Source organism: Hylobates moloch, unplaced genomic scaffold (genome assembly GCF_009828535.3).
Source record: "Hylobates moloch isolate HMO894 unplaced genomic scaffold, HMol_V3 SCAFFOLD_2, whole genome shotgun sequence".
NCBI lineage: Eukaryota > Metazoa > Chordata > Mammalia > Primates > Hylobatidae > Hylobates > Hylobates moloch.
In genome coordinates, this window is record NW_026652277.1 from 21,502,183 (window position 1) to 21,528,694 (window position 26,512).

Below are 26,512 nucleotides of genomic sequence, written 5' to 3' on the forward strand. Positions count from 1 at the left end.
CAGTTTCAGAAATGCAAAAGACTTAAGTTTTAGGCAGAATTTAAATAAGCTTACAGTAAAAGATCATGCCATGAACAGCTTGAAGTTGATCATTGCATAAAGATATATACTGATCAAACCATATAGTATGTACAAAATCACACTAAATCAAATTACCTAATTTCTGTTATTTTAACATTTTTTGAGCAAAAAAATTGTCTACCATGTCTAAAATATAAATCATTGTTTCATGTGGTAAACTAAGTCTTTAAAATAATTCCTATTTTTAACAGATCGGCTTCCCAAATACTCTGCATCCATAAACACTGGCATTAAAAACAAATCTGATTTTACTTAGATTAACGAGAGTGTAAAAGTATAGCACTTTTCTGAAAAATAAAAATTTTATATAAAGTATTTGGATTGAATTCCTGAAATATCACCTACTGCTATGACAGTCTTAAGTTTCATAGTCATTTTATGGCCATAATTTTTATTATTAATATTTTTAAAGAGGCTCGATAGTGACTAGGGCCATAATCTGAAATCTGAGAGAACCCTTTTAGCAATGCATTATTCTCCCTCCTACAGCTGTAAGGCACTTCGGTGAATGTGTAATTCCTCGGCAATAGTTAGTTGTGTCTTTAGAAGCAACAGAGCCTCCTGTGATCCAGCTACTACAGCAGCCATGAGGGTGGCCGTGGCATGAATGTATTCTCCCTGTTCTAATCTGGAGCCAACTGTAGCTGTGAAAGTCAAATGAATGCATAAGCATACTGCTTTGCCACTTAAAACCATGTGTGTCCAATCTTACCGAAACACCAGGCCAAATATTCATCTCTACAGTAAAGTAATGGAAGATACCACATGGTGTGGAGACAGCTGTTGTGACTACACAAGCATTCCAATTTTGCATCAGAAAAGCCCATTCTGGGAATAAATCTCCATACTGAATACAAAATAAAAAGTTTTCAAATTATTCAATATTTTAATGTAATGACCTCAAAATATAGCAACCAAAGTAAGAACTGATATGAAAACTTAAATTATATTCCCAAATCATGTCCCTTTGGGATGGATTTTTGCCATAAAACCCACTATGTTCAAAGATTTGGTGTATCTGAAAATCCTCTATATTCTTGGGGCAGGGCTGTATTTTTAAAGTAATCTATATGTACTTTTCCTCTCACAGCTTTGGACTATAAAATGTTAATTAGAAAGCATCATATAATTTATCTGGCACTAAAAATTATGGCCAAATTAAAAAAATTTTTAATGTACTTATTTATCGTATTTTTATACTTTAACGACAAAAGGCTCATTTCTATCTAATAAATAGATACTGAAACTCTCTAATGAGCAATACTTCTATTGAAATGACCTATTAATAATCATTATTTATATAAATACAGAAGCTAAAATTTTGGATTCAACTATTTTTAGTAGATTCAGCTCAACTCATAAATTCTCAGAAATTTTATCCAAGAAAATAGCATTCTTACATAGCATCACCCAGTTAATGTATAACACATAATTATAGATAATAATATAACACATTGGCGGGGCGCAGTGGCTCACGCCTGTAATCCCAGCACTTTGGGAGGCCGAGGCGGGCAGATCACGAGGTCAGGAGATTGAGACCATTCTGGCTAACACGGTGAAACCTCGTCTCTACTAAAAATACAAAAAATTAGCCGGGCGAGGTGGCGGGCGCCTGTAGTCCCAGCTACGCGGGAGGCTGAGGCAGGAGAATGGCGTGAACCCCGGGGGGCGGAGCCTGCAGTGAGCCGAGATCGCGCCACTGCACTCCAGCCTGGGTGAAAGGGCGAGACTCCTTCTCAAAAACAAAACAAACAAACAAACAAACAAAAATAATATAACACATTATTAGATACACATAACACATTATTAGATATATATACACATATTAGATGTATATATCTAATATGTATTAGATGGGATGGGATGAGATTGGATGTCTAATAATCTAATTATCTCTTACCCTGTTAAGTTCTATAAACACTTTTAGTGCATTTAATTTAGTGCATAGTTTTCAGCTATGCAATTTTCCTTTCCTATTTAAAAATGGAGGCGTCCCCTTGACAAATATATATAAATACATGGTATAAAAACAACAAAATTAAAAACTAAATGACCTCAAATGTCTTTTTACTCTCAGGAAGAGAAATTCTTTTTTGAGGCCTATCTTCCTGACTTTCAGTTGGCTGCCTTCTTGCTCAGTCTTCACATGGCCTTTCGTATGTGTGTGTGTATGTGTGCGTGTGGCGGGGTGGGGGGAATGAGGAAGTCTATTGTCTCTCTTCCTCTTCTTTTAAGAATACCAATACTATCGATTTAGGGCCCCACCCTTCCAACTTCATTAGCCTTAATTATCTCCTTACAGGCTCTAGCTTTAAATACAGTCACATTGGGAGTTAGGGCTTCAACATGTGAATTTGGGGGCACACAATTCCGTTCAGAATAGGCAGGACATAAAAAAACAAAAACTAAAACAGAAGTCCACAATATGGCCCAACTGGTTTTTCAAAATTCACTGAATTTATACAATACATAGATAAAAGGGCAGGAATTGGCTTTTGTCCCTCTATGACACTGGCTCTGAATTAACATCTGCTGAAATATACCAACTGGCAAACCTTTGTGCCCTTAATCAATATTGGGGATCCCCCTAAATTTAAACAAGGGTCCCCCATAATCTTAGGGGAGTTATTGAACATAATATAAAGGACAAGTATGCATGCCTCACCCTAACCACAGGAATTCTGTCTTGCCTTAATTCCCCATGGTCATCACACCTATCGTTCTAAAATATCCCATAGTGGTCATGGACTCTCTGACCCAATGAGTCATGAATTAATTTTAAGTCTTTGGCACTAACAAATTGCCTTTTTAAAATGGACCCCATGGACGTACTGCTTCCTGATTAAAACAGTTAATATAGCCAGATGTAAATTAAAACAGGGCCTTTAATGATTAAAACCCACTATACAAGACCTATTTAGAAAAGCGGTGATTATCCCCACTGCCTGTCCATTTCACAGCCCAATTTGACCAGCTTTTACACTTGGGAGGAATGTATGGTGCCTCCTGGTGGATTACTTCAACCTCAATGCTGTGGACTTCACTAAGGACCCATACCCAATATAACTGAAATTACTGACTTCATCTAACCAGCAACTGGTAAATATTTTGGTATTACAGATTTGGTGAATATGTTTTGTTCAGTGCCTATTTCAACACCCTTGACTGCAGTTTGCCTCCAAAGGGACCCAATACAGTTTTACCCAGCTACCACGGGGTACTTTAAACAGCCTCCCTGTAACATACAATCTTCGAGGGCAAGATTGAACTGCATCATACTTTTCCCAGGAATGCAGGTATGACATCACACTAATGACCTCCTCCGCTAAGGAGATTCCTTTGATACACTCACTCGTGACATACAAATGAAAGGAGCTCACGGGGTGACCCACTGCCTTACACACAGCGCAAGGCCTTGGTTGTATTTCTGAACATCATTGGGTAAACTGAAGGCAACTCCATCCATGACACTGTCAAGAAACAGCTATTGACTCTCATAGCACCCACAGTTACTCTTAGGCTCTTTTGGGTTCTGGAGGAAATACACTTCTCATTACAAATTGTATTAAGCCCATATATGTTTTTACTTGTGAAACAACTCACCTTGAATGGGGTCCCTTTTAACCAACAGTTCTGGAATCTGCCCAAATTGCAAAACAACTGACACCACTGCCTGTCTCCCACAGACTCCTTAACTGCGGAGGATTTAGCAGTCTTCTATCCGTGTGAGAGTTGTGTGCAAGTAATGACTTGAAATGGTAAAACCACAAATATTTGAATTTTGCCAAAATTGAACTTTTAGTCTTTTAAAGAAACTATTTTTAAAAATGAAAAGGAAGACCACAAACTAGCAGCAAATATTCTTAACACATATCAGAAGAAAGATCTGTATCCCAATCTGTCTATCCATTCTCCTATTAATGGATATTTGGGTTGCTGCTAGCTTTCATTCATAAGGCTAGCTTATTTCAACACTCTTGACTGCAGTTTGCCTCCAAAGGGACCCAATACAGCTTTTTGGGGGGCATGGTTACAAATTTTTTTTAAACGATGGTTACAAATTTTTTTTTTGCAGCTTCTTAAATTTATTTGTGCATACAACCATACTTAAAACCAATAATTTTTATACGTCCGTCTCAAATGTTCATATGGTATCAATGTCCTTGGTTTCTTTACAAGAGTAAAATACGTCTTTTGGCTTTAACCAAGACATCCAGAAAATATTTCTCCATTTAAGAGAATAAGGCTAGCATCAACTGTTAATTTGTAACCATGCCCCCAAAGAAGTTTTACAATGTTAAAAAAAAAAAAAAATCAAACAACAACAACAAAAAAACTTAGGTAACCAGAAACAGACTGCATTGCATACATTGTCATCTAAAAATTACCTAATAATTGATAATCCATTTACAAACAATCCAATATTGCATTCATAAGGCTAGCTTATGAATGAATAGAGCTGCTATGGATATTGTGTAAAACTCTCTTAGTGGTCATGTTTTAATTTCTCACATAAAAATACAGAGGGGTGGAATTGCTAAGGTCATAGGGAAAGCGTACATCTAACTTCGTAAGAAACTATGGGAGTATTTTTCCAAAGAGGTGCTATTTTACAGTCTACCCAGCAATGCATGAGCATTCATGTTGTTCCACATCCTTACCAACACTTGACACTGTCAGTTGTTTTAATTTTGACCATTCTGGTGGGACTGAAATATATCTTACTGTGGTAATAATTTGCATTTCCCAGATGACAAATGATTTTTGTTTTGTTTTGTTTTGTTTTTTTTGAGATGGAGTCTCGCCCTATTGCCCAGGCTGGAGTGCAATGGTGCAATCTTGGCTCACTGCAACCTCTGCCTCCCAAATTCAAACAATTCTCCTGCCTCAGCCTCCCGAGTAGCTGGGATTACAGGTGCCCGCCACCACGCACAGCTAATTTTTGTATTTTTAGTAGAGACGGGGTTTCACCATGTTGGCCAGGCTGGTCTTGAACTCCTGACCTCATGATCTGCCTGCGTCAGCCTCCCAAAGTGCTGGGATTACAGGCGTGAGCCACTGCGCCCAGCCAGACAAATGATCTTGAATATCTTCACATGGGCTTATTGGCCAAGTGAATGCTTTCTTGAAGTATGTGTTCATGTCTTTTGACCATTTGTTAATTGGTTGTCTTCTTATTAGTTTTAAGACTTTTTTATATTTTGTAGATACTAGATCTTTGTCAGATATAAGTATTACCAAATATTTTCTTCTGGTCTATAATCTATATTTTCTTTCTTAATAGATTTTTTCTTTTTAGAGACAGAGCCTTGCTCTGTTGCCCAGGCTGGAGCGCAGTGGCACAATATGGCTCACTGCAGCCTCGAAATCCTGGGCTCAAGTGATCTTCCTGCCTTGGCCTCCCAAAGTGCTGGTATTACAGACATGAGCCACCACTCCTGGACCTTATATTTTCATTTAAAATTCTTTAATTTTTACTTTGAAATAGCTTTAGGTTTATAGAAAGTTTTAGAAAATAGTACAGAGTTCCCACATACTCTTTATTCAGCAAACTATGGTGTTAACTATACAGCCATTGTGATAATAAGTCAGCCTCCGAGGTGTTCCTCAGTGATTCCCACTTCCTAGTATTAATGCCCTTGTGTAGTCTCCTTCCACAGTGGCTAGGGCTGACGTGTAAAACCAATAGGATACTGTGGAAGGGATAGGGTGTGTTTTCCAGGGATAAATGATAAAAGACATATATACACACATATATACACACATATATACACACACACACACACACACACACACACACACACACACACACACATATAGCTTCTGCCTTGCTCTTTCTTGGGTTACTTGTCTCTAGGGGAAGCCAACTGCCAAACAGCGAGGCCACTCAAGCAGCCCAATGGATAGGGAGTAATAGGAAGAGACAGTGTCTCCCTCAAGGTCAAAGGGCAAACAGTTTTTTTTTGCTTTTTTTTTTTTTTGAGACAGAGTCTCACTATGTGGCCCAGGCTGGAGTGTGGAGTTCAGGGGCGTGATTTCAGCTCACTGCAAGCTCTGCCTCCCAGGTTCACACCATTCTCCTGCCTCAGCCTTCCGAGTAGCTGGGACTATAGGTGCCCGCCATCACACCCAGCTAATTTTTTTGTATTTTTAGTAGAGACGGGGTTTCACCGTGTTAGCCAGGATGGTCTCAATCTCCTGATCTCATGATCCACCCACCTCAGCCTCCCAAAGTGCTGGGATTACAGGTGTGAGCCACTGTGCCCAGCCAGGGCAAACATTCTTATTGTCCAGTATAGTGAAGATATTGCCTCCTCAGAGGAATGGGTAGCCATGTTTATTGCCTGTTGTAAAAAATTTGAGTTACCTAAGTTCAGGATTCCTCATCTGTAATACACCGCACTGGTTGTTTAGGAGTCAGTTGGCCCTCTTTACTCTGTGGGAACTAAGCTCAGAGAACAAGCAGAAAAATGCTGATACTCTAGCTACTGCTGCTGCTGTGAGTAATAAACTGCCCTTTGTCTCTGACCCAGGAGTCTCATGTCTTCTACCAGCATTCATGAAACTGTAGCAGGCTACCTTATTTGCTCACAAGTAAGGTAAAATCTCAAACTTTACAGTTTTTGACAGTTTGGGTGATGAGGATGGGATTCTCACAGAGACTCTTCCTCTTTCTGAATGAGGGCCTTGTAGAGATTTGCAGAAGTTCCTGGGCACCTACAGTGAACATGTTAATTAAGTTATATTGTTGGTTGGGCAATAAATGTCACTTCCTTTTACTACCTATTAATAAGGAAGAATTGTGGAAGTGGCTGCATGCTGAATACCAGGAAACAGGTTCAAACACAGCTGCTATAAAGGCATCCTTATTGTTCCTAAATCTCTTCCAGGTTGGGGGACTTCCTTGCCATCGGTTTGGTCAGCCTCAGATCTGTACCACTGTAACAAGTACTAAGTACTAAGTAACAGTACTAAGATTCATTTTGTGTAGCCATAAAGTCTACTCCCTTTCAGAAAACAATTAGAGATACACACTCATAATGAGCATGAGAAGAGAAATTCATGAGCACAAACCAGGCCAATCATTAGAACAATGGCTGGCTCACTTGGGAGATTAGGGGGCAGGGTGTGTAATGCTTCTTAAGGAAGAATGAGATCAGGTGGGTTGTCTTACAGTTCAACCTCTTCTGTAGTCTATTATGCCAACCTTAAATCCATTTGGAAATGACAGCAAAATGTCTCAAAGTGGGTCCTGGGTGCTTTCATCCTTTCAGGGAGATCTCGCAGAGAAAGATACACTCTTGTATTATAGGAAACCAAGGATGACGACTTGAAGAGTATTCAGGCTCTTATTGCCCTGGATTGGATTTATTAATAGAATGTTAAATCCAGTGAAAGTGGAACAAAAGTAACCTCATGGAAAATGAAAAAGTAACTCAAAGAAATGTATATAAATCTATGCGGTCAGCCCCGCCACTCTGGAAAACTCCCCTAGCCCTTATGTTGAAATCTAGGAAGATTTAAGAGATTTTATCTTAATAATGGGAAAGCAGATGCTCCGGATTAAGGTAGACTCACCAAAGGTCACACTGCTAGCTTGAGTCAGGCAGAGGGACAAACTCCACGACCTCAGCTAGAAAGCACTGTGGCTAGGGCACTGTGTCAAAGAGCTCTCAAGATTGAAACAGATGGTGTCAGACATTAGGACCTTCTTGCCATCTCATATAAATCACGGGTGGCCAAAAACATTAAGCCACAAGCCACAGTACTGTGCTGCTCAGAACTAAAAACAACGTTAAGCCTTGTTTAATGGCATGGAGCCACTATAGCTCCCTATTTGAACTGATCCATGACACCACCCTACCATGGTAGTGGAAGTCATTCAGGTAAGCCTGAACTCTCTGCCTGGCGTTGTTCTTGATGATCGGACTGCAATAGATGTCCTCCTTGTGGGCCAAGGTGGAATCTGTACAATCGCCAATGCATCCTGTTACACCTGAGGTTTGGGGAGCTGGCAAAAACATACTGATATTCTGGTAACTGCTATTGCTATCAGTAATAAACTGTCCTCTATCTCTGACCCAGGAGTTTTAAGTTTTCTACCAGCAGTATCTATGAAACTGTGGAAGGCTTAGTCCATAAATAGCATGAAACAAACTCTTCACAGTTGTTGGCAATATATGCCTTTTCATTTCCTTAATGGTGTCTTTTGAAGAGCAGAAGCTTTTCATTTTCATAAAGTTCAATGTATCTATTTCTCTATTTTTTTATGGTTAGTGATTAGAGTATCCTAAGAAATCTTTGCCTCTCTCAACGATGAGGCAGAGGTCAAGGTTCATTTTCTTTCTTTTTTTTTTTTTTGAGATGGAGTTTCCCTCTGTTGCACAGGCTGGAGGGCAGTGGTGTGAACTTGGTGCACTGCAACCTCTGCCTCCCAGGTTCAAGCAATTCTCCTGCCTCAGCCTCCCGAATAGCTGGGATCATAGGCCCGCCACCACATCCGGCTAATTTTTGTATTTTTAGTAGAGATGGGGTTTCACCATGTTGGCCAGGCTGGTCTTGAACTCCTGACCTCAAGTGATCCGCCTGCATCGGCCTCCCAAAGTGCTGGGATTACAGGCATAAGCCACGGCGCCCAGCCTTCAAGGTTCATTTTCTATTATATGGATACCCAGTTGTTCCAATACCCTATCCTAGATGGGCGCCTGTGATCCCAGCACTTTGGGGGGCTGAGGCGGGCAGATCACCTGAGGTCAGGAGTTTGAGACCAGCCTGGCCAACAATGGTAAAACTCTGTCTCTACTAAAAACACAAAAATTAGGCAGACCTGAACCTGTAATCCCAGCTACTTGGGTGGCTGAGGCAGGAGAATCGCTGGAACCAAAGAGGAGGTTGTAGTGAGCCAAGATCGTGCCACTGTGCTCCAGCCTGGCCGACAGAGCAAGACTTCTAGAATGAAAGAAATGATTATCCTTTTTCCTTTTGGATTGCCTTGACACTACTGTCAAAAATCAACTGACCAGCTGGGTGCAGTGGCTCATGCCTGTGATCCCAGCACTTTGGGAGGCCACGGCAAGAGATTCACTTGAGCACAGGAGTTCGAGACCAGACTGGGCAGCATAGAGAGACTCTTTTTTTTTTTTTTTTTTTTTTGAGACAGAGACTCACTCTGTCGCCCAGGCTGGAGTGCAGTGGCACGATCTCGGCTCACTGCAAGCTCCGCCTCCCGGGTTCACGCCATTGTCCTGCCTCAGGCTCCCGAGTAGCTGGGACTACAGGCACCAGCCACCATGCCGGGCTAATTTTTTGTATTTTTAGTAGAGATGGGGTTTCGCCGTGTTAGCCAGGATGATCTCGATCTCCTGACCTCATGATCCACTGCCTTGGCCTCCCAAAGTGCTGGGATTACATGCGTGAGCCACTGTGCCTGGCCTACTTAGACGTTTCCTTAACGCCCTAAAAATTCAGAAATGATTTTACAATCTTTGTTTTTTTTTTAGAGGAAGTCTCACTCTGTCACCCAAGCTGAAGTGCAGTGGTGTGATCTCAGCTCCCTGCAACCTCCGGCTCCTGGGTTCATGTAATTCTTGTGCCTCGTTGATATGGTTTGGCTGTGTCCTCACCCAAATCTCACCTTGAATTGTAATAATCCCCACCTGTCAAGGGCAGGGTGAGGTGGAGATAACTGAATCACGGGGGCAGTTTCCCCCATACTGTTCTCATGGTAGTAAGTCTTACAAGATCTGATGGTTTTATAAATGGGAGTTCCTCAGCACAAGCTCTCTTGCCTGCTGCCATGTAAGATGTGCCTTTGCTTCTCTTTTGCCTTCCACCATGATTATGAGACTTCCCCAGCCATGTGGAACTGTAAGTCAATTAAACCTCTTTCCTTTATAAATTATCCATTCTCGATTATGTCTTTATTAGCAGCATGAAAATAGACCAATATACTCAGCCTCCTGAGTAGCTGGGATTACAGCTGTGTGCCACCACACCCAGCTAATTTTTTTGTGTGTATTTTTAGTACAGGTTGGGTTTCACAACGTTGCCCAGGCTGGTCTAGAAATCCTGGCCTCAAGTGATCCACCCACCTCAGGCTCCCAAAATGCTGGGATTACAGGCATGAGCCACTGTGCCTGGCCCAATCTTACTGTTATTGGACAGTAGTTCATCTGTGCAGGCTTGAGTTATGTAAGGAGACATGAATATTAAGATTTTTAGAAGTACATAGAGAATAATGGCAATCTAAAAAGTTTCGGGCAGAGACACACCAGTAAAGAGACTATACTGCAATTAAAAACTATTATTCAACTTTGCATTTTTGATCCTATTAATCATTTTGAAACATACGTTGATTTTCAAATCAGTTTATGTTTAGTTTACTAATACATCCAGAATAGTCTACCCCCCCCGCGACCCCATTAGAATAGGTGTTAAAGATACTATCATTTAAGAGGAAAAATCGCTTTTTTTTAAAAAATAGATTTTTGGCTGTGCACAGTGACTCATGCCTGCAATTCCAACACTTTGGGAGGCCGAGGTGGGAGGATCAATTGAGCGTGAGCTCAATACCAGCCTGGGCAACATAAGAGACCCTGTCTCTACAAAAAATCTTAAAAATTAGGCATGGTACTGCCTACCTATAGTCCAAGCTACCCAGGAGGCTGGAGCAGGAGGACTGCTTGTGCACACGAGGAGCCACTGCTTGGCTGCAGTGAGCCTAGATCATGCCAATGCACTCCAGCCTGGGTGACAGAGTATAAGACTCTGTCTCAAAAAATTTATATGTGTACACACAGATTTTTAAATTTCTCTATGGAGGAGAGATTGTCTGGGTTTGGTAGTTACGTAGCTATAACTGTAAAAGCCTTCCTAGATAATACACTGTATTTTGGGGGCTTCTGTTTGTCCTTTCAAGTAGCACTAGTGAAAAGATGATAAATTGCAAATTTGTTTGTCTTGTGTGCCATTGCATAGATCCCGATCCTCCATCAAGCAAGCTGGAGGGGAAAAAAAGTCACTTTTAAGTAGTTAATAAATGGTACACTAAAATTCCTAACTATGTCTACATAAATTACATAAAAATTAGAACTTTTTTTTTTTTTGAGACTGAGTCTTGTTCTGTTGCCCAGGCTGGAGCACAGTGGTGTGATCTCGGCTCACTGCAACCTCCGCCTCCAGGGTTCAAGCGATTCTCCTGCCTCAGCCTCCCGAGTAGCTGGGACTATAGGTGTGTGGCCACCATGCCCGGCTAATGTTTGTATTTTTAATAGAGACAGGGCTTCACCATGTTGGCCAGGCTGGTCTCGAAATCTTGACCTCGGCCTCCCAAAGTGCTGGGATTACAGGCATGAGCCACTGCGCCCTAACTGGTGGCACTTAGAAGCATAAAGTATTAATTCAATTATTTTTTGATTGTGAAATGCTCCAAGGCAATTGTTTTAATGCAGAAAATAATTATTAAAAAAACACTCTGGTAATCTGATTGTAAGATAATCAAGCATGTAGATAAAATATACTACAATATGAAAAGGTAAATATATTCTTGGTAATATGCCCCCAGGAAGAAGCACATTAAATGAGTCTATATTAAATTTTACCTATTTGAATTAAGAAACTTTTGAAAAAAGAACCATTTCAGCTTCAGATTTCCTTAACTACCTCTAGATTAAATTGTAATTGCTAAGTAGAATATCCATAGTTGAACCAAATTTAATTATGAAAGATCTATAATGCAACAGCCATGATCCAATTAAAGGTAGACTGGTATAATGATTAAAAGTACTGGGGTCAAATAAACCTCCTCATGTTAACTCATCAGTAAATGGGAAATAATAATAATATTATCTCATATAGTTGATGTAAGGCTTAATTGAGGTAGTTTGCGTACAATGTCTGTGAACTGAAGGAGTTCAAGCACAATGCCTGTCATGTAATAAATAATAAACAAACATTAACCGCTATTATTATCATCCTCTTTTAATGTGAAGGTAGCTACCTGCTACTTTATTGGAACTCTCTTAGAAAACAATTTTGGGCTCTGCCAAAAATCATTTAATATGGCAAAAAAAATCAAAGGTTTAAAGTTTCCTCAATATGGTTGACCAGGTATCTGGACCATCCCTGTGGCTAAATGCATCTGTGGATAAGGTGTTACTATGTTTAAAGAAATAAAAGACCAGCATGAAAATATCCACATATGCAGAGGTATTAGAAAAATATAAATATTTACCAAAAGGATTTGATAAAGTACCAAGTAGAGCCTCTACCATTAAAACTTTTTAAAATTGAAATATAATATTCAGCAGATAGGTATAAAAGCAAATTAAATACATATGTTACAAAGAGTATTAGTGAGATGGAAGACAGAAAATTTAAAAGCCAGCCAAAATGAGGTTAGGATTAAACACTATATCCCAAGTATCAAAGTGTTTTACATTAACTAACTGATTTAATCTTCCCAACAACCTACTATTATCTCCACTTCACAACACAAAATAATGAAACTGGTGTTGTCTCTGTTTGTATTTCAAAAATAAACATTTCCATATCAAAGATGAAAGACAACTGGATAATGACCTTTTTTATTTTTTAACTCTGTTTTCAGTTCTGGCTTAGGAGAGGTGACACCTGCTTGAAGGTGTCAAGGACAAATAGAGAGGAAGCTTCTATGATAAAGAGATATGTTTTTCACATAATACAGTTACTAGAAATAAATATGTATTACTCCTAGGTCTTTTCCCCTTTTCTAGTTGTTTAGCTCTTATTCCTCAATGTTCAGCTCAAGTGTAATTTATTTTCCCTTAGGTGTCACTTTGCATCTATGCATTATTTTACTTTTACATTCATATTGTGTTGTAAGCATTGTCACTTCCAGACTGTGTACCTCTAGGAAAGAACCAGCAAGGTAGTGATAAAAATGTCACACAGTTAGAATTCAGCAATTTTTGTGACTCCAAAATATCATTTACTTTCTCCCAATTTTCTTCTTCTAAAATTGATATATAATAATTGGACAACATATTTATGGGGTACATGTGATACTCTGATACATGCATACATATATTAAATCAGGGTAATTAGGATATCCATCACCTGAAAAATGTATTTCTTTGTGTTGGGAATATTCCAAATCTTATCTTCTAGCTGTTTGGAAATATACAACAAATTACTGTTAACTATGGTCACTCTACCATGCCATCAAACACTAGAACTTATTCTAACTGTATTTTTGCAACCACTAACCAGCCTCTCTTCATCATCACTCCCTCCTACCTTTCTCAGCCTCTAGTAACTATCATTCTACTTTCTACCTTTGTGAGATCAAGTTTTTTAGCAGTCACATATGAGTGAGAACTTACGATAGTTATCTTCTTGTGCATGGCTTATTAAAATTAACATAACGTCCTCTAGTTCCATCTATGTTGCTGCTACTAACAGAATTTCATTCTTTTTTATGGTTGAATGATATTCCATTGAGTGTGTGTCCATTTATATATGGACAAACACACCATTTTCTTCATCCATTCATATCCTAATGGACACTTAGGTTGATTTTGTTATCTTGGCTATTGTGAATAGTGGTGCGACAAAAATGGGCATGCAGATATCACTCTGATACCCTGGTTTCCTTTCTTTTGGATACATACCCAGCAAATAGATTGCTAAATCAGATGGTAGATCTATTTGTAGTTTTTTGAAGAATGTCCATACTGTTTTCCATAGCAGTTACACTAACTTTCTCACCAACAGTAAACTATTAGTGTTTCCCTTTCTCTACATCCTTGCCAACACTTGTTGTTTTGTCTTTTTGATAACAGTCATTTTAAATGGGGTCAGATTATATCTCATTGTGGTTTTGATTTGCATTTCCCTGATGATTAGTGATACTAAGCATTTATTTTCATATACTTGTTGGCCATTTCTATGCCTTCTTTTGAAAAATGTCTATTAAGATCATTTGCTCATTTTAAAATCAGATTATTTGCTATTGAGTTGAGTTTCTTATATATTCTAGTTATTAATCCCTTGTCAGATGAATAGTTTGCAAATAGTTTCTTCCATTCCGTAGGCTGTCTCTTTGTTGCTTCCTTTGTTGTGCGAACCTTTTTAGCTTGTTGCAATCCTTTTTGTCTATTTTTGCTTTTGTCTTCTGTGCTTTTGAGGTCTTACCCCTAAGAAAATCTTTGCCCAGACCAATGTCCTGAAGTATTTCCCCAATATAACCCCACTTTCAATATGGATAGAACATCTAGAAAGAAGATAAATAGGGAACCAGAGGATTTGAATAACATTATAAACCAACTAGATCTAACAGATATCTACAGAACAATCCATCCAATAACAGCAGAATACACATTCTTCTCCAGTGCACATGGAACACTCTCCACGATAAAACATGTATCAAGCCACAAAATAAGTGTCAATAAATTTTAAATTGCTGAAATCACACAAAGTATCATCTGTAATCACAAGAAATGAAGCTAGAAATCAGCAACAGAAGAAAAACTAGAAAACTCAAAGTATGTGGAAATTAAAATACTCTTAACCAATGAGTACAAGAAAAATCAAAAGGGAAATTTGAAAACACTCAGAAACAAATTAAAATAATAATAAAACATACCAAAATGTATAAATACAGTGAAAGCAGTGTTTGAAGGGTATCTTATAATAGTAAATGCCAGCCAGGCACAGTGGTTCATGCCTGTAATCCCAGTACTTTGGGAGGCTGAGGCAGGCGGATCACCTGAGGTCAGGAGTTCAAGACCAACCTGGCCAACATGACAAAACCCTGTTTCTACTAAAAATACAAAAAAAATTAGCCGGACATGGTGGCACGCACCTGTAATCCCAGCTACTCAGGAGAATGAGGCAAGAGAATCATTTGAACCCAGAAGTCAGAGGTTGCAGTGAGCCGAGATCGTGCCACTGCACTCCAGGCTGGATGACAGAGCAAGACTCCGCCTCAAAAAAAAAAAAAAAAGTAAATGCCTACATTGATAAGAAGTATTTCAAATTAATAATTTAGACTTTATTCCTGAAGGAAGTAGAAAAAGGAGATCAAAGACCAAAGCTAGCAAAAGGAAGGAAATAATAAAAATGAAATAGAGAACAGATAAATAATAGAATCAATGAAAAAAAATGTCATTTTTTTTTAAAAGACAAAACTGATAAGCCAATACTGACAGAGGGCAAAAAGAGGGGAGATGCAAATAACTCAGTCCTTTTCAAAATCTTAAAAAATCTGAAGAGAAGGGAACATTTGCTAACACGTTTTATGATGCCAGTATTACACTGATTCCCAAGTCAGACAAAAACACCATGAGAAAAGAAACTATAGACCAATATTGTTTATAAACATTGATACAAAAATCATAAAAAAATTAGCAACCCAAATCGAAAAGTGTATGAAAACAATTATACACTAAGATGAAGTGAGATTTATCCCAGGAATGCAAGGTTGGTTCAACATGAGAAAATCATTCAATATAATACATCACATTAATAGATTAAAGGGAAAAAAAAACCCACACATGATCGTCTCAATTGATGCAGAAAAACATGACAAAATTCAACACCCTTTCATAATTAAAACACCCAATAAAGTAGGAATAGAAGGAAACTACCTCAACATAATAGAGGTCATTTATGGAGAAACCATAGCTAACATCATACTCAATGGTAAAAGACTAAAAACTTTTCCGTTGAGATAAGGAACAAGATAATGATGCCCACTTTTGCCACTCCTGTTTAAACATAGTACTGGAAGTTCTAGCCAGGGCATCTGTGTAAGAAAAAGAAATAACGGATATCTGAATTGGAAGGAGAAAGTAAAATTATCTCCATTCACAGATATCATCTGATATGTAGAGAACTCTAAAGACCCTACAAAAAAAACTACTAGAATTAACAAATTCAGTAACATTATAGGTACAAAAATAAATACATAAAACGCAGTTGGGTTTCTAGACACTAACAATGAGCAATATAAACATGAAAATTAAGAAAACAATTCCATTTACAACAGCATGAAACAGAATAAAATACTTAGGAATAAATTTAACTAAGGAGGTGAAGGACTTGTATACAGAAAATTACAAAACACTGCTGAAAGAAATTAAAGGAGACAGAAATAAATGGAACGACATCCCATGTTCATGTACTGGAAGACTTAATATTTTCTTTCTTTTTTTTTTTTTTTTTTTTTTAACTTAGTGCTTCCTAGCACAAGGGAGACAATATTGTTAAGATGTGACTACTATGCACACCAATGCAATACCCAACAAAACCCCAATGACATTTTTTGCAGAAACAAAAAATTCCATGCTAAAATTAATTAAAATCTCAAGGAACCCTAAATAGCCAAAATGAACTGGAAAAAGAACAAAGCTGGAGAATTCACACTTCCTGATTTCAAATTTTACTACAAAGCTATTGTAATCAAAATATTGTAGTACTGGCATGAAGACAGACATATAGAATAATAGAAAATAATAGAGAGGCCAGAAATAAACCTTGCATATATGATCAAATGGTTTTTGACATAGGTGACAAGTCCATTTAATGAAGATAGAAACAGTCTCTTCAACAAATGGTCCTGAGACTATACATATAGAATGAAGCAGGACCCATAACTCACACCTCAAATAAAAATTAACGCAAAATGAATCAACAACCTAAATATAATAAGAAAAACCATAAAATTCATAGAAGAGAACATAGGGGTAAAATTCATGCCCTTGGATTTGACAATGCATTCTTAGTCCAAACAAAAAAAACAGAAGTCAATCAATTGGACTTCATCAAAATTAAAAACTGGGGGCATGAAAGAACATTATTATGAAAATGAAAAAAGCTCCTACAGGATGAGAGAAAATATTTACAATTCATATATCTGATAAGCGTCTAGTATGCAGAATTATAACAAACTCAACAACAAAAAGACAACCCAATTCAAAAAAGGGCATTTATTCAAAGAAGGTACACAACAAATGGCCAAAAAACATGTGAAAAGATTCTCAACATCATTAGTCACCAGGGGAATGCAAATCAAAACCACAGTGAGATAGTGAGATATCACTGCACACCTTAGGGTGTCTATAACAATCACAACCACAACAAAAGTGAAAAATTACAAGTGAAGGTGAGAATATAGAGAAAATGGAATCCTCGTATATTGCTAGTGAGAATGTAAAATGGTTTGGCTGCAGTGGAAAACAGGTTGATGGTACATTAAAAAGTTAAACATAAAATTACCATTATCACCTAGCAATTCCAATCAGGTATATACCCAAAGCAATTGTTTACTCAAATAAACATACACACAATTGTAGCACCATAATTTACAATATGTAAAAGGTAGAAACATCCATCAATGGATGAATGGATAAACAAACTGTGAGATACGGCTGGGTGCAGCGGCTCATGCCTGTAATCCCAGCACTTTGGGAGGCCAAGACGGGTGGATCACTAGGTCAGGAGATCGATACCATCCTGGCTAACACGGTGAAACCCCATCTCTACTAAAAATACAAAAAATTAGCCGGCCTGGTGGCGGGCGCCTATAGTCCCAGCTACTCGGAAGGCTAAGGCAGCAGAATGGTGTGAACCCGGGAGGCAGAGCTTGCAGTGAGCCAAGATAACGCCACTGCACTCCAGCCTCGGCGACAGAGTGAGACTGCGTCTCAAAAAAAAAAAAAAAAATTGTGAGATACACACACAGAATATTATTCACCATAAAAAGATTGATACTAGCTACAATGTGGATGACCATCAAAATATGCTAAGTGAAAGAAGGCAAAAACAAAAGGTCACATACTGTATGAGTTCCTTTAAATGAAATATTCAGAATAGGTAAATTCACAAAGACAAAATGCAGACTGGTGGTTGTCACGGGCTGGTGGAGGTGGGCAATGAGAAGCAATTGCTTAATGGGTACAGTTTCCTTTTGAGGTGATAAAATGTTTTGGAGCTAGACAGAGGTGGTAGTTGGACAACACTGTGAATGTCCTAAATGCTACTGGATTGTTCATTTTAAAAGATTTATTTTATGTTATATGGATTTCACCTCAATTTTTAAAAACTCTTACAGCAACAACAGCAACAAAATCATACCTCACTGTAATATCCACCAGAAAAGCTAAAATGAAAAAAGACATACAATATCAAGTGTTGTCAGGGTGTGGAGCAACACAAATCCTCATGAACTGGTGGATGTATAAATTGGTTACAATTACTTGGGAAGACTGGCAACATTTACCAGAGGTAAACCATATGCATACCAAGCATAATGCTCGGTTAGGTGCTCAATAAATATTTATTGATTGAACTAACGAAGTACCCACTATTTTTTTTTTTTTTTAGGTACTATGCTAAGAAACAGGACATAAATGAAAAGATATGGTTTGCTCTCCTAATAAAGATACACACACAAATGATTACAATATGCTTATACTGTGGAGGGTGGATAGTGTAGTGGTTTTGGAGTCAGATCATCTGAGTTCTGACTCCACCATTTACTAGTTAGTTACGATTTTCAGCAAGTCTGAATTTTATTTCTGCATCAATTATAAAATTTCTTTCCTTTCCACTCTCACTCCACAGTTTGAGTCTACCGCTGCTACTTCCGTCTTTACAAAACAGAGCATGTCAATACCCCATTCCTTCCAGCTAAAAATCCAAAGATTCCCTACTACATAAAATAATCTAAATTTCTTAACTTGGCATTCAAAAACTTCTACATTTTGTTACCGACCTTTCTTTCCAGCTTTATCTCATATTCTACTCCTGCCATGTTCCAGAAGTTGTTCTGGCCTACTATATCTTACTTGGAACATACCGTTGAAATGTCTTGGCTTTGTGTCTTTGCTCCACATGTGTTTCTTCCAAGAATTCACTCTCTGTACTTTGAGTATTGTTAGTTCATGAGAAAGTGAGTCTTTCATGGTACTATATACTGATAAAGGGTCTTCTGCATTTAATTTTACTTAACATGTAGATTAACCCTGGGAGAGAGCAAACTGACCACATTTATGGAAGTAGTCTGATACACACTAAAAATGAAGAAAAATTAGCATTCAGGAGCACACTTTGGCCTCCCTGACCTTTTATTTCGGTAAAAAAAGTTATTTCCTCAATACTAACCATATTGTTGTACCAGAATATCTCTACTTAAAAACTGTCACTGACAGCCTGGCCAACATGATGAAACCCTGCCTCTACTAAAAATATAAAAATTAGCTGGGTGTGGTGGTGCACACCTGTAATCCTAGCTAACCAGGAGGCTGAGGCAGGAGAACTGCTTGAACCCGGGGGCGGAGGTTGCAGTGAGCCGAGATTGCACATTCCAGCCCAGGCGACAGAATGAGACTCTATCTCAAAAAAAAGGACTGTCACTGGGGAAACTGCTTTTCTGGTTCATCCATTTGAATCTAATCCAGTGTCAAAACTTATCAAGTTAGCTCTGCTACCCCTGTTATTCCTAGTTGTGAATATGAGAAGATACTCCCAGAAACTTTAAAATGACGGAAATAAGATTGTCCTTTGAAAGATCAACACATAAAGGATAAGAACATGTAATAGGCATTGAGTGATTAAGTGAAGCAAATTAGTGGCATCAGTCTAATTCACCAACTCAATTTAATTCCATTTACCCTATAGACACTACAGTGGATACAAAGATAAAAAGGCCATGAACTCAACCATTAGGTTGTTTATAGTAGAACAGAAGAGAAATATAAGTCACCAGGTAATTATAATATAAGAATTATATTTCAAATTCTTCCTAAAAGGTAGTTATTTATATTAATAAGGCTGGATGCAGGGAAAACAACATAAAATACAAAAACTAAATCCTATACAATATGGTGAAAAAACCTCACATTATAAAAGGACTATCAGATACAAATGTGTATCTTTAAAAAAAAAAAACTGTTCCTCCATAGGTATAGTTACATTTTAAATATTATCAAACTTTTACTTTTGGAAAGCATTTAATACACTATAACTTGTCTTTTCTACAATTTCCTTACCTCTACAAAAATAAAATCTAACTAAAGTATCTGTTTTATGTAATGTCATATTCCTAAGACAGAAGTGGTGCATTTAGAGATACAGGAAAAAAAACAACAACAACAGGATAGTATTCACCTAATCAGTAATGTGATGTCTGACTGGAACAAGTAGCATATCAGTTGTTAGGAAATGAAAAGCATTCTCAGATTTCAAAGCAACATAGATGTGGTAAGATTCAAGGCAGAAGAGAGCAGGTGGTATGACAGCAGCCATTAATTATAAGATATGCTTATAATTAGGCTTAACAAAAGACCTACTTTAAAGACTTAATTATCAATATTATCTTGGCATTTTTAAAATTGATTGTAAACTTTTTATTGTAGAAAATTTCTAAGAAAATAAATTTATAACTAAAAAATTAAAGTCAAATGGCCATCACAAGAGAAATGGTTGTAAAGTTTCTCAGCCATCTGTGAAATACAGTCTTTGATATTACGAAACTAAAGATAACATTAGAGAGTATTAGTAAGTGAATGAGACATGCTGATAAAAATCTACTTTAACCATAGTTCCATTAATTCTTCTAGAAAATCACCTAGTTAAGATCTGACTTTTTTTGTACTGCATTGTTAAAAAGTTCTACCTCTAATAGAATCTTACAAAATATAGGCATTTAATCAATACTGACAGAGTTAAAATAGGATTTTAATAAAGCAAGAATACAAAACACATAAACAGTGAATAAATAGCCCATTTTTTTGAGCTCTCAAATCACTGGCCCTTTTCTGTCACGATGATCAAAAGAACCCTGAAGTGTATTTTTAATAGTGCCATATAATAATTCATTCATTAGGGTGTCTTTTCTTTCATCCATTTTGCAATAGTTAGAGACAAGGTTTAGAGAAAGTTATTCTTTTTATCTTGATACTTTACTTACGTGATAAATATCTTTAATTCAAAAGGCCAACTCTATAACATATATGATTTTCTATTAGGCAAAGCTCAGATTTTTGAAAAAAATAAAACTGTTTTAGACAATGTATGTGATAAAAAACAATTTTTATTAAAGAGTAAACTAATGAATGGTGAAAATATTCAGTAGCAAGTTGATATTATCAATGATGAATACAAATAAGTGACTGCTAGGGTAACAGATTGAGACTTACCACTGGAGACTTCAGCTGTTACCAAACTAATTACATTTAAAAGCTTAAAAAAAACTCTGCTCTTAACAATAAAACTGTTTAGGTAGCTGAAGATCTAGCAAAAAAAGAGTCTCACCAACACTTCAATGTAATCAGCGCTCCGCCACCCACACCCCCACCCCACTGCCACCCTGCCCGCCTTTTTTTTTTGGTTGTATTGTTAAGACATAGGGAAGATGTTCATTTTGATAGGTTTCAAGTCATTTTGCTAGGCAAGTTAACAGGAAGCAACGAGATTAAGTGACTACAGAATAATATAACAGATGACTTAATAAGACAGAATAACCTGACGAAAAGCAGAAAATACGTTGGTGTTTATATCCTCTAAATATTCTCTAGATACAGCAAAATAATCTACATAACTATTTATAGTGAACAATCTTAGAGATAGTTACAGAGACTGAGGGATGATTGAATTAGACTTAGAGTGGGAATTTTATACATTCTCCTGAAGGTAGATATTATCTCTAAAGGGTTTTGTTTTGAAAGGTAAAGAAACCAGATTTTCCCAAGGAACAGTGGTATGCTGAAGTCTACTCATACCAGCTCATGACAGCAACTACTATTTTCAGAAACTATAAGCCAGTTAAATATATGCATCATTAAAAATTAAATTATGTAAACATAATTAAATTATACTAAAAAAGTAATAATGACTCAAAATTCATCACTTCCTATTTTACATTTTATTATTGTGTATGTCTTTGAGGATATTTACATCTATTGTAGCTGCACGGTGGAAATACTATATAATGGTAATCTACTACTATGCATCTACTTCCAATTCCACTTTTGATGTTTCACGTTGATAGCTTGAAATCAGCCACGGTGGGAGAAATTAACAACACTAAAACTAGCAAATGTCACAAATCAAGGATTTTTTTCCTCCTAAGAACCAATTAAAAAAAATTTACCAACACACTCATGGTATATTCTAGAATTTTGATAAAGAGGGTTAGTTTAAAATTGGTTACATTGCAAGATAGTTGGAAAACTACCCTTTAAAAAAATCACTAATGACACATAGAAAAAAAAAATTTTTTTTTTTTTTTTTTGAGATGGAGTCTCACTCTTCTCACCCAGGCTGGTGTGCAATGGCGCTATCTCGGCAAAATCTGACTGAGCAAGAAAAAAATTGACACATATATGATCTCAACAGGTTTTTAACACATTTCTGGCTGTAGCTGGTCAAACAAGCAACCCCAAACTAATAATAATCAAAGGATTTAAAAACATAGTTAACAGACTTTAATTAACTGGCATATATATAATTCTGAACCCACAGATATACAATTCTCTCAGGAGTACATCAAATATTTAAAACAGCTGACTATAGAGTAGTCCATAAAGCCAGTGTCAACACAATTCAAAGGATTGAAATCAGAGTGTGTTCTATTATAAAACAATTAAGCTGGAAACTAATAACAAAAATATAACCAGAACATCCTCATGTGTTTGTAAATTAAGAAACAAACTCATAAAGAGTCAATGGGTCAAGAAAACAATCACAAGGAGAACTAGAAATATTTTTTAAGTAAATGAGAAATGAGAACACAAATTATTAAAACTGGCTTTTCAGCTAATGCTGATCCTAGAGGGACATTTATAGCCTTTAATACCTATATTACAAGAAAGTCTAAATATCAGTATAGTAATTCTCCATCTTTAGAGGAGAGATAAAAATTGCAAATTAAACTCAAAGAAAGTAAAATGAAAGAAAAAATAAAAGAGTTGACAGTAACAAAGAAAACAAGCATACAATATGCAGACTCAAAAAAGGCAAAAGACAGTTCTTTGAAAAGACCAGTAACTTAATGGCCTGAAAAGGAGACAGCGAGCGAATATAAGAATATACAAATACCCAATATTAGGAATGAAAAGGAGGACATCATTACACAGCCTATAGATGTGTGCTGTCTAATATGGTAGCTGTTAGTCAGTTGAAGCTATTTAAAGTAAAATTTAAATTATTTACAGGCCAACACAATTTAAAATCTAGTCTCTCAGTCATACTAGTCAAATTTCAATTGCTGAAGAGCTGCACACTGAGAGAGGAATAATACAAGGTGGTCCCTGAGAGGAATAATACAAGGTGATCGCGGGAGAACAGAAAATTTCAGGCAGCAGTTTCACATGACTAGCAAAAGGAATCTATTGAAACAGCTGCAGCTAGGGACTGACAAGACCTTGAAAATCCAGGAGTAGACCAAGCTGGCTAAGACCAACTGGTCCCAAGATGGAACTGGATTTGACCTAGGTTTCACCTAGAACCTCATTATATGCTCATTAACATACAAAAATCACACACCTACCAGTATTATGACAGTTTCAGGAACATCCATATTTGGTGTAAAACTGGATGTCAGGCTGGGTGCCGTAACTCACGTCTGTAATCCCAGCACTTTGGGAGGCCGAGGCGGGCGGATCACCTGAGGTCAGGAGTTTGAGACCAGCCTGGCCAACATGGTGAAACCCTGTCTCTACTAAAAATACAAAAAATTGGCTGGGCATGGTGGCATGCACCTGTAATCCCAGCTCTTCAGGAGGCTGAGACAGGAGAATTGCTTGAATCCGGGAGGCAGAGGTTGCCGTGAGCCGAGATCGCACCACTTCACTCAAATCTGGGCAATAAGAGTGAAACTCTGTCTCAAAAAAACCAAAAAAAAAAAACCAAACCAAAAAAACTGGGTGGCACTAGAGTTCTAAGAAATCTCTGCCTTTTTCCAGGAATCTTCATGAATATTCTACTCTTTGGTTAAAGAAACCCATAAAGACAGAAACCCCACATCCTATGTACGACTTTCTCTTGAGGATGCTCGCATTCCCCTTTCTTGAGTATATACTTTTCCCTTTGCGATAAATCTCCGTATTTTCACTATTTTCTGACTTATCCTTGAATTCATTCTTGCAACAGTGTCAAGGGCGTGGACACCAGCTGGGGTTGACGTCCCACTGGCATTCAGGGATCTTCCCCATCCCAACAGTATGAATACCATAGCAGACAGCACAGATACAGAATATTTCCACATCACAGAAAGTTCTATTGGACAGCACTGCTATAAACATTAAATTAAAATAAGAAGACACTGCGATCAACTTTATACCAATTAATTTCATAATTTAAACAAACTGACAATTTTCTGGGAAAAACACAACCTAACCTAAACTGACTCTGGAAGAAATATAAAATCTGAATGATCATGTAAGTATTAAATAAATGAGAACCCAATTAAAAATCAACCCTCCAAGAAAGCCCAGATGGCGTTACCAGTGATTGCCTCTATGTATTTATGGAAGAAATAACCTCAATCTTATGCAACTCTTCCAGGCAATAAAAACAAAAAACAAACGGAGATAGTCTTTCAAACAAACAGTGCTGAAATAGTTGGATTATTGATAGGCAAAAACAAACCAGAAACAAAAAAACCCAAAGCCTTCACCTAAACCTCATATCTTAGAGAAATATAAGCCAAAGTGGATCATATAGTTTATGTAAGATAAAGAACTTATTAAATCTTTAGAAGAAAACATATGAGAAACTGTTTGGGACCTATGGCATGGTTAAAAAAAGATGTTAGGTATGACCTAAAGGCACATTCTATAGAAGAAAAAAATATTAAAGTGGACTTTATCATAATTAAAAACTTGTTCTACCAAAGGTCCTGTTAAGAAGACAAAAATACAAGTTACAAACAACTGGGAGAAAATATTTATACATCAAAAATCTTATAAATGATCCACACCAAGACTATTTAAGGAATTCTCAAACTTTAACACCAAAAAAGTAAATAACCCAATTAGAAAACAGGCAAAAGACATGAAGAAAGATTTCATTAAAGAGAATATAGTCGGCAAATAAGCCATGAAAGATATTCAATGTGGCCAGTCATTAGGGAAATGGAAAATAAAGTGATCACTTTACATGCCCGTTAGAATAGCTAAAATAAAAAATGATGCCAAACATGGGTGAGAATGCAAAGAAACGGAAACTCTCGCAAAGAAACTGAAACTCTTGTATATTGTTAGTAAAAATGTAAAATGGTACATACAGCCCCTTTGAAAAAGCTTGGCAGTTCCCCAAAATGTTAAACAGAGCTACCATATGACCCAGTAACTCCACTTGACGATCTATACCTAAGAGAAATAAACTCTTCAAACAAGAAATTTGTTTACAGCAGTTTTACTTGTAATTAGTAAAAACTGGAAACACGCCAAGCATGGTAGTTTACACTTACAATCCCAGCACTTTGGGAGGCGAAGGTGGGCATATCATTTGAGGTCAGGAGTTTGAGACCAGCCTGGCCAACACGGCGAAACCCTGTGTTAGATATGAATTCTAAATTTCTTTTCAAAGAATATGTCAGTATGTTCAATTCTTTGCCTTCTATTTTTAAACAACTTCCTCATAAAGCAACCTTTTTCGATCACCTCCTCCACTCTAACTCATTCTGATCACCTGCTCCACCCTAACTCATTCGGATTTCCTGCTACCTGCTCTGCCCTGACTCCTGCCAAAGCACTCACCCCAAAGCACTCGCCCAGTCATTCTCTTTAAATTAGCCAATCAGAATTAGTTTAGCCTGTGTGGTCTAACCCTAGAGAACAGGGGAATGACACAGCAGCAGGGGCCACAGGGATAAGAACCCCTTCCCCTCCCTTGTCCAAGTGTGTGCTCGTCACCATTGCTCCATCTGTAAGGGTGTGCTCTCCTATAGAAGTAACTTGCCTTGCTGAGAATTAAAAAGAAAATTTTCTATTCGAATGCTATTCCTTTTGCAGCATCGAAACTTTATATATATAACACCCATCTCTACTAAAAATAGAAAAATTAGCTGGGCATGATAACATGGAGCCTGTAGTGCCAGCTACTCAGGAGGCTGAGGCAGGAGAATTGCTTGAACCCAGGAGGCAGAGGTTGCAGTGAGCTGAGAAGATCGCGTCACTGCATTCCAGCCTGGGTGACTGACAGAGCAAGATTCTGTCTCCAAAAAAAAAACACCAACCTGGAAACAATGAAAATATTCTTTTTTTTTTTTTGAGATGGAGTTTCACTCTTATTGCCCAGGCTGGAATGCGATGGCGTGATCTTGGCTCACCACAACCTCCGCCTCCCGGGTTCAAGCGATTCTCCTGCCTCAGCCTCCCGAGTAGCTGGGATTACAGGCATGCACCACCATGCCCGGCTAATTTTGTATTTTTAGAAGAGATGGGTT

General features: G+C 37.5%; 1 protein-coding gene across 3 annotated transcripts in view; it reads right to left on the reverse strand.

The window, feature by feature from the left end:
* DNAJC1 (DnaJ heat shock protein family (Hsp40) member C1) overlaps positions 1-26,512 on the reverse strand; it is a 225,603-nt gene that overhangs the window by 57,649 nt on the left and 141,442 nt on the right. The gene's annotated exons all lie outside the window — the stretch shown is intronic.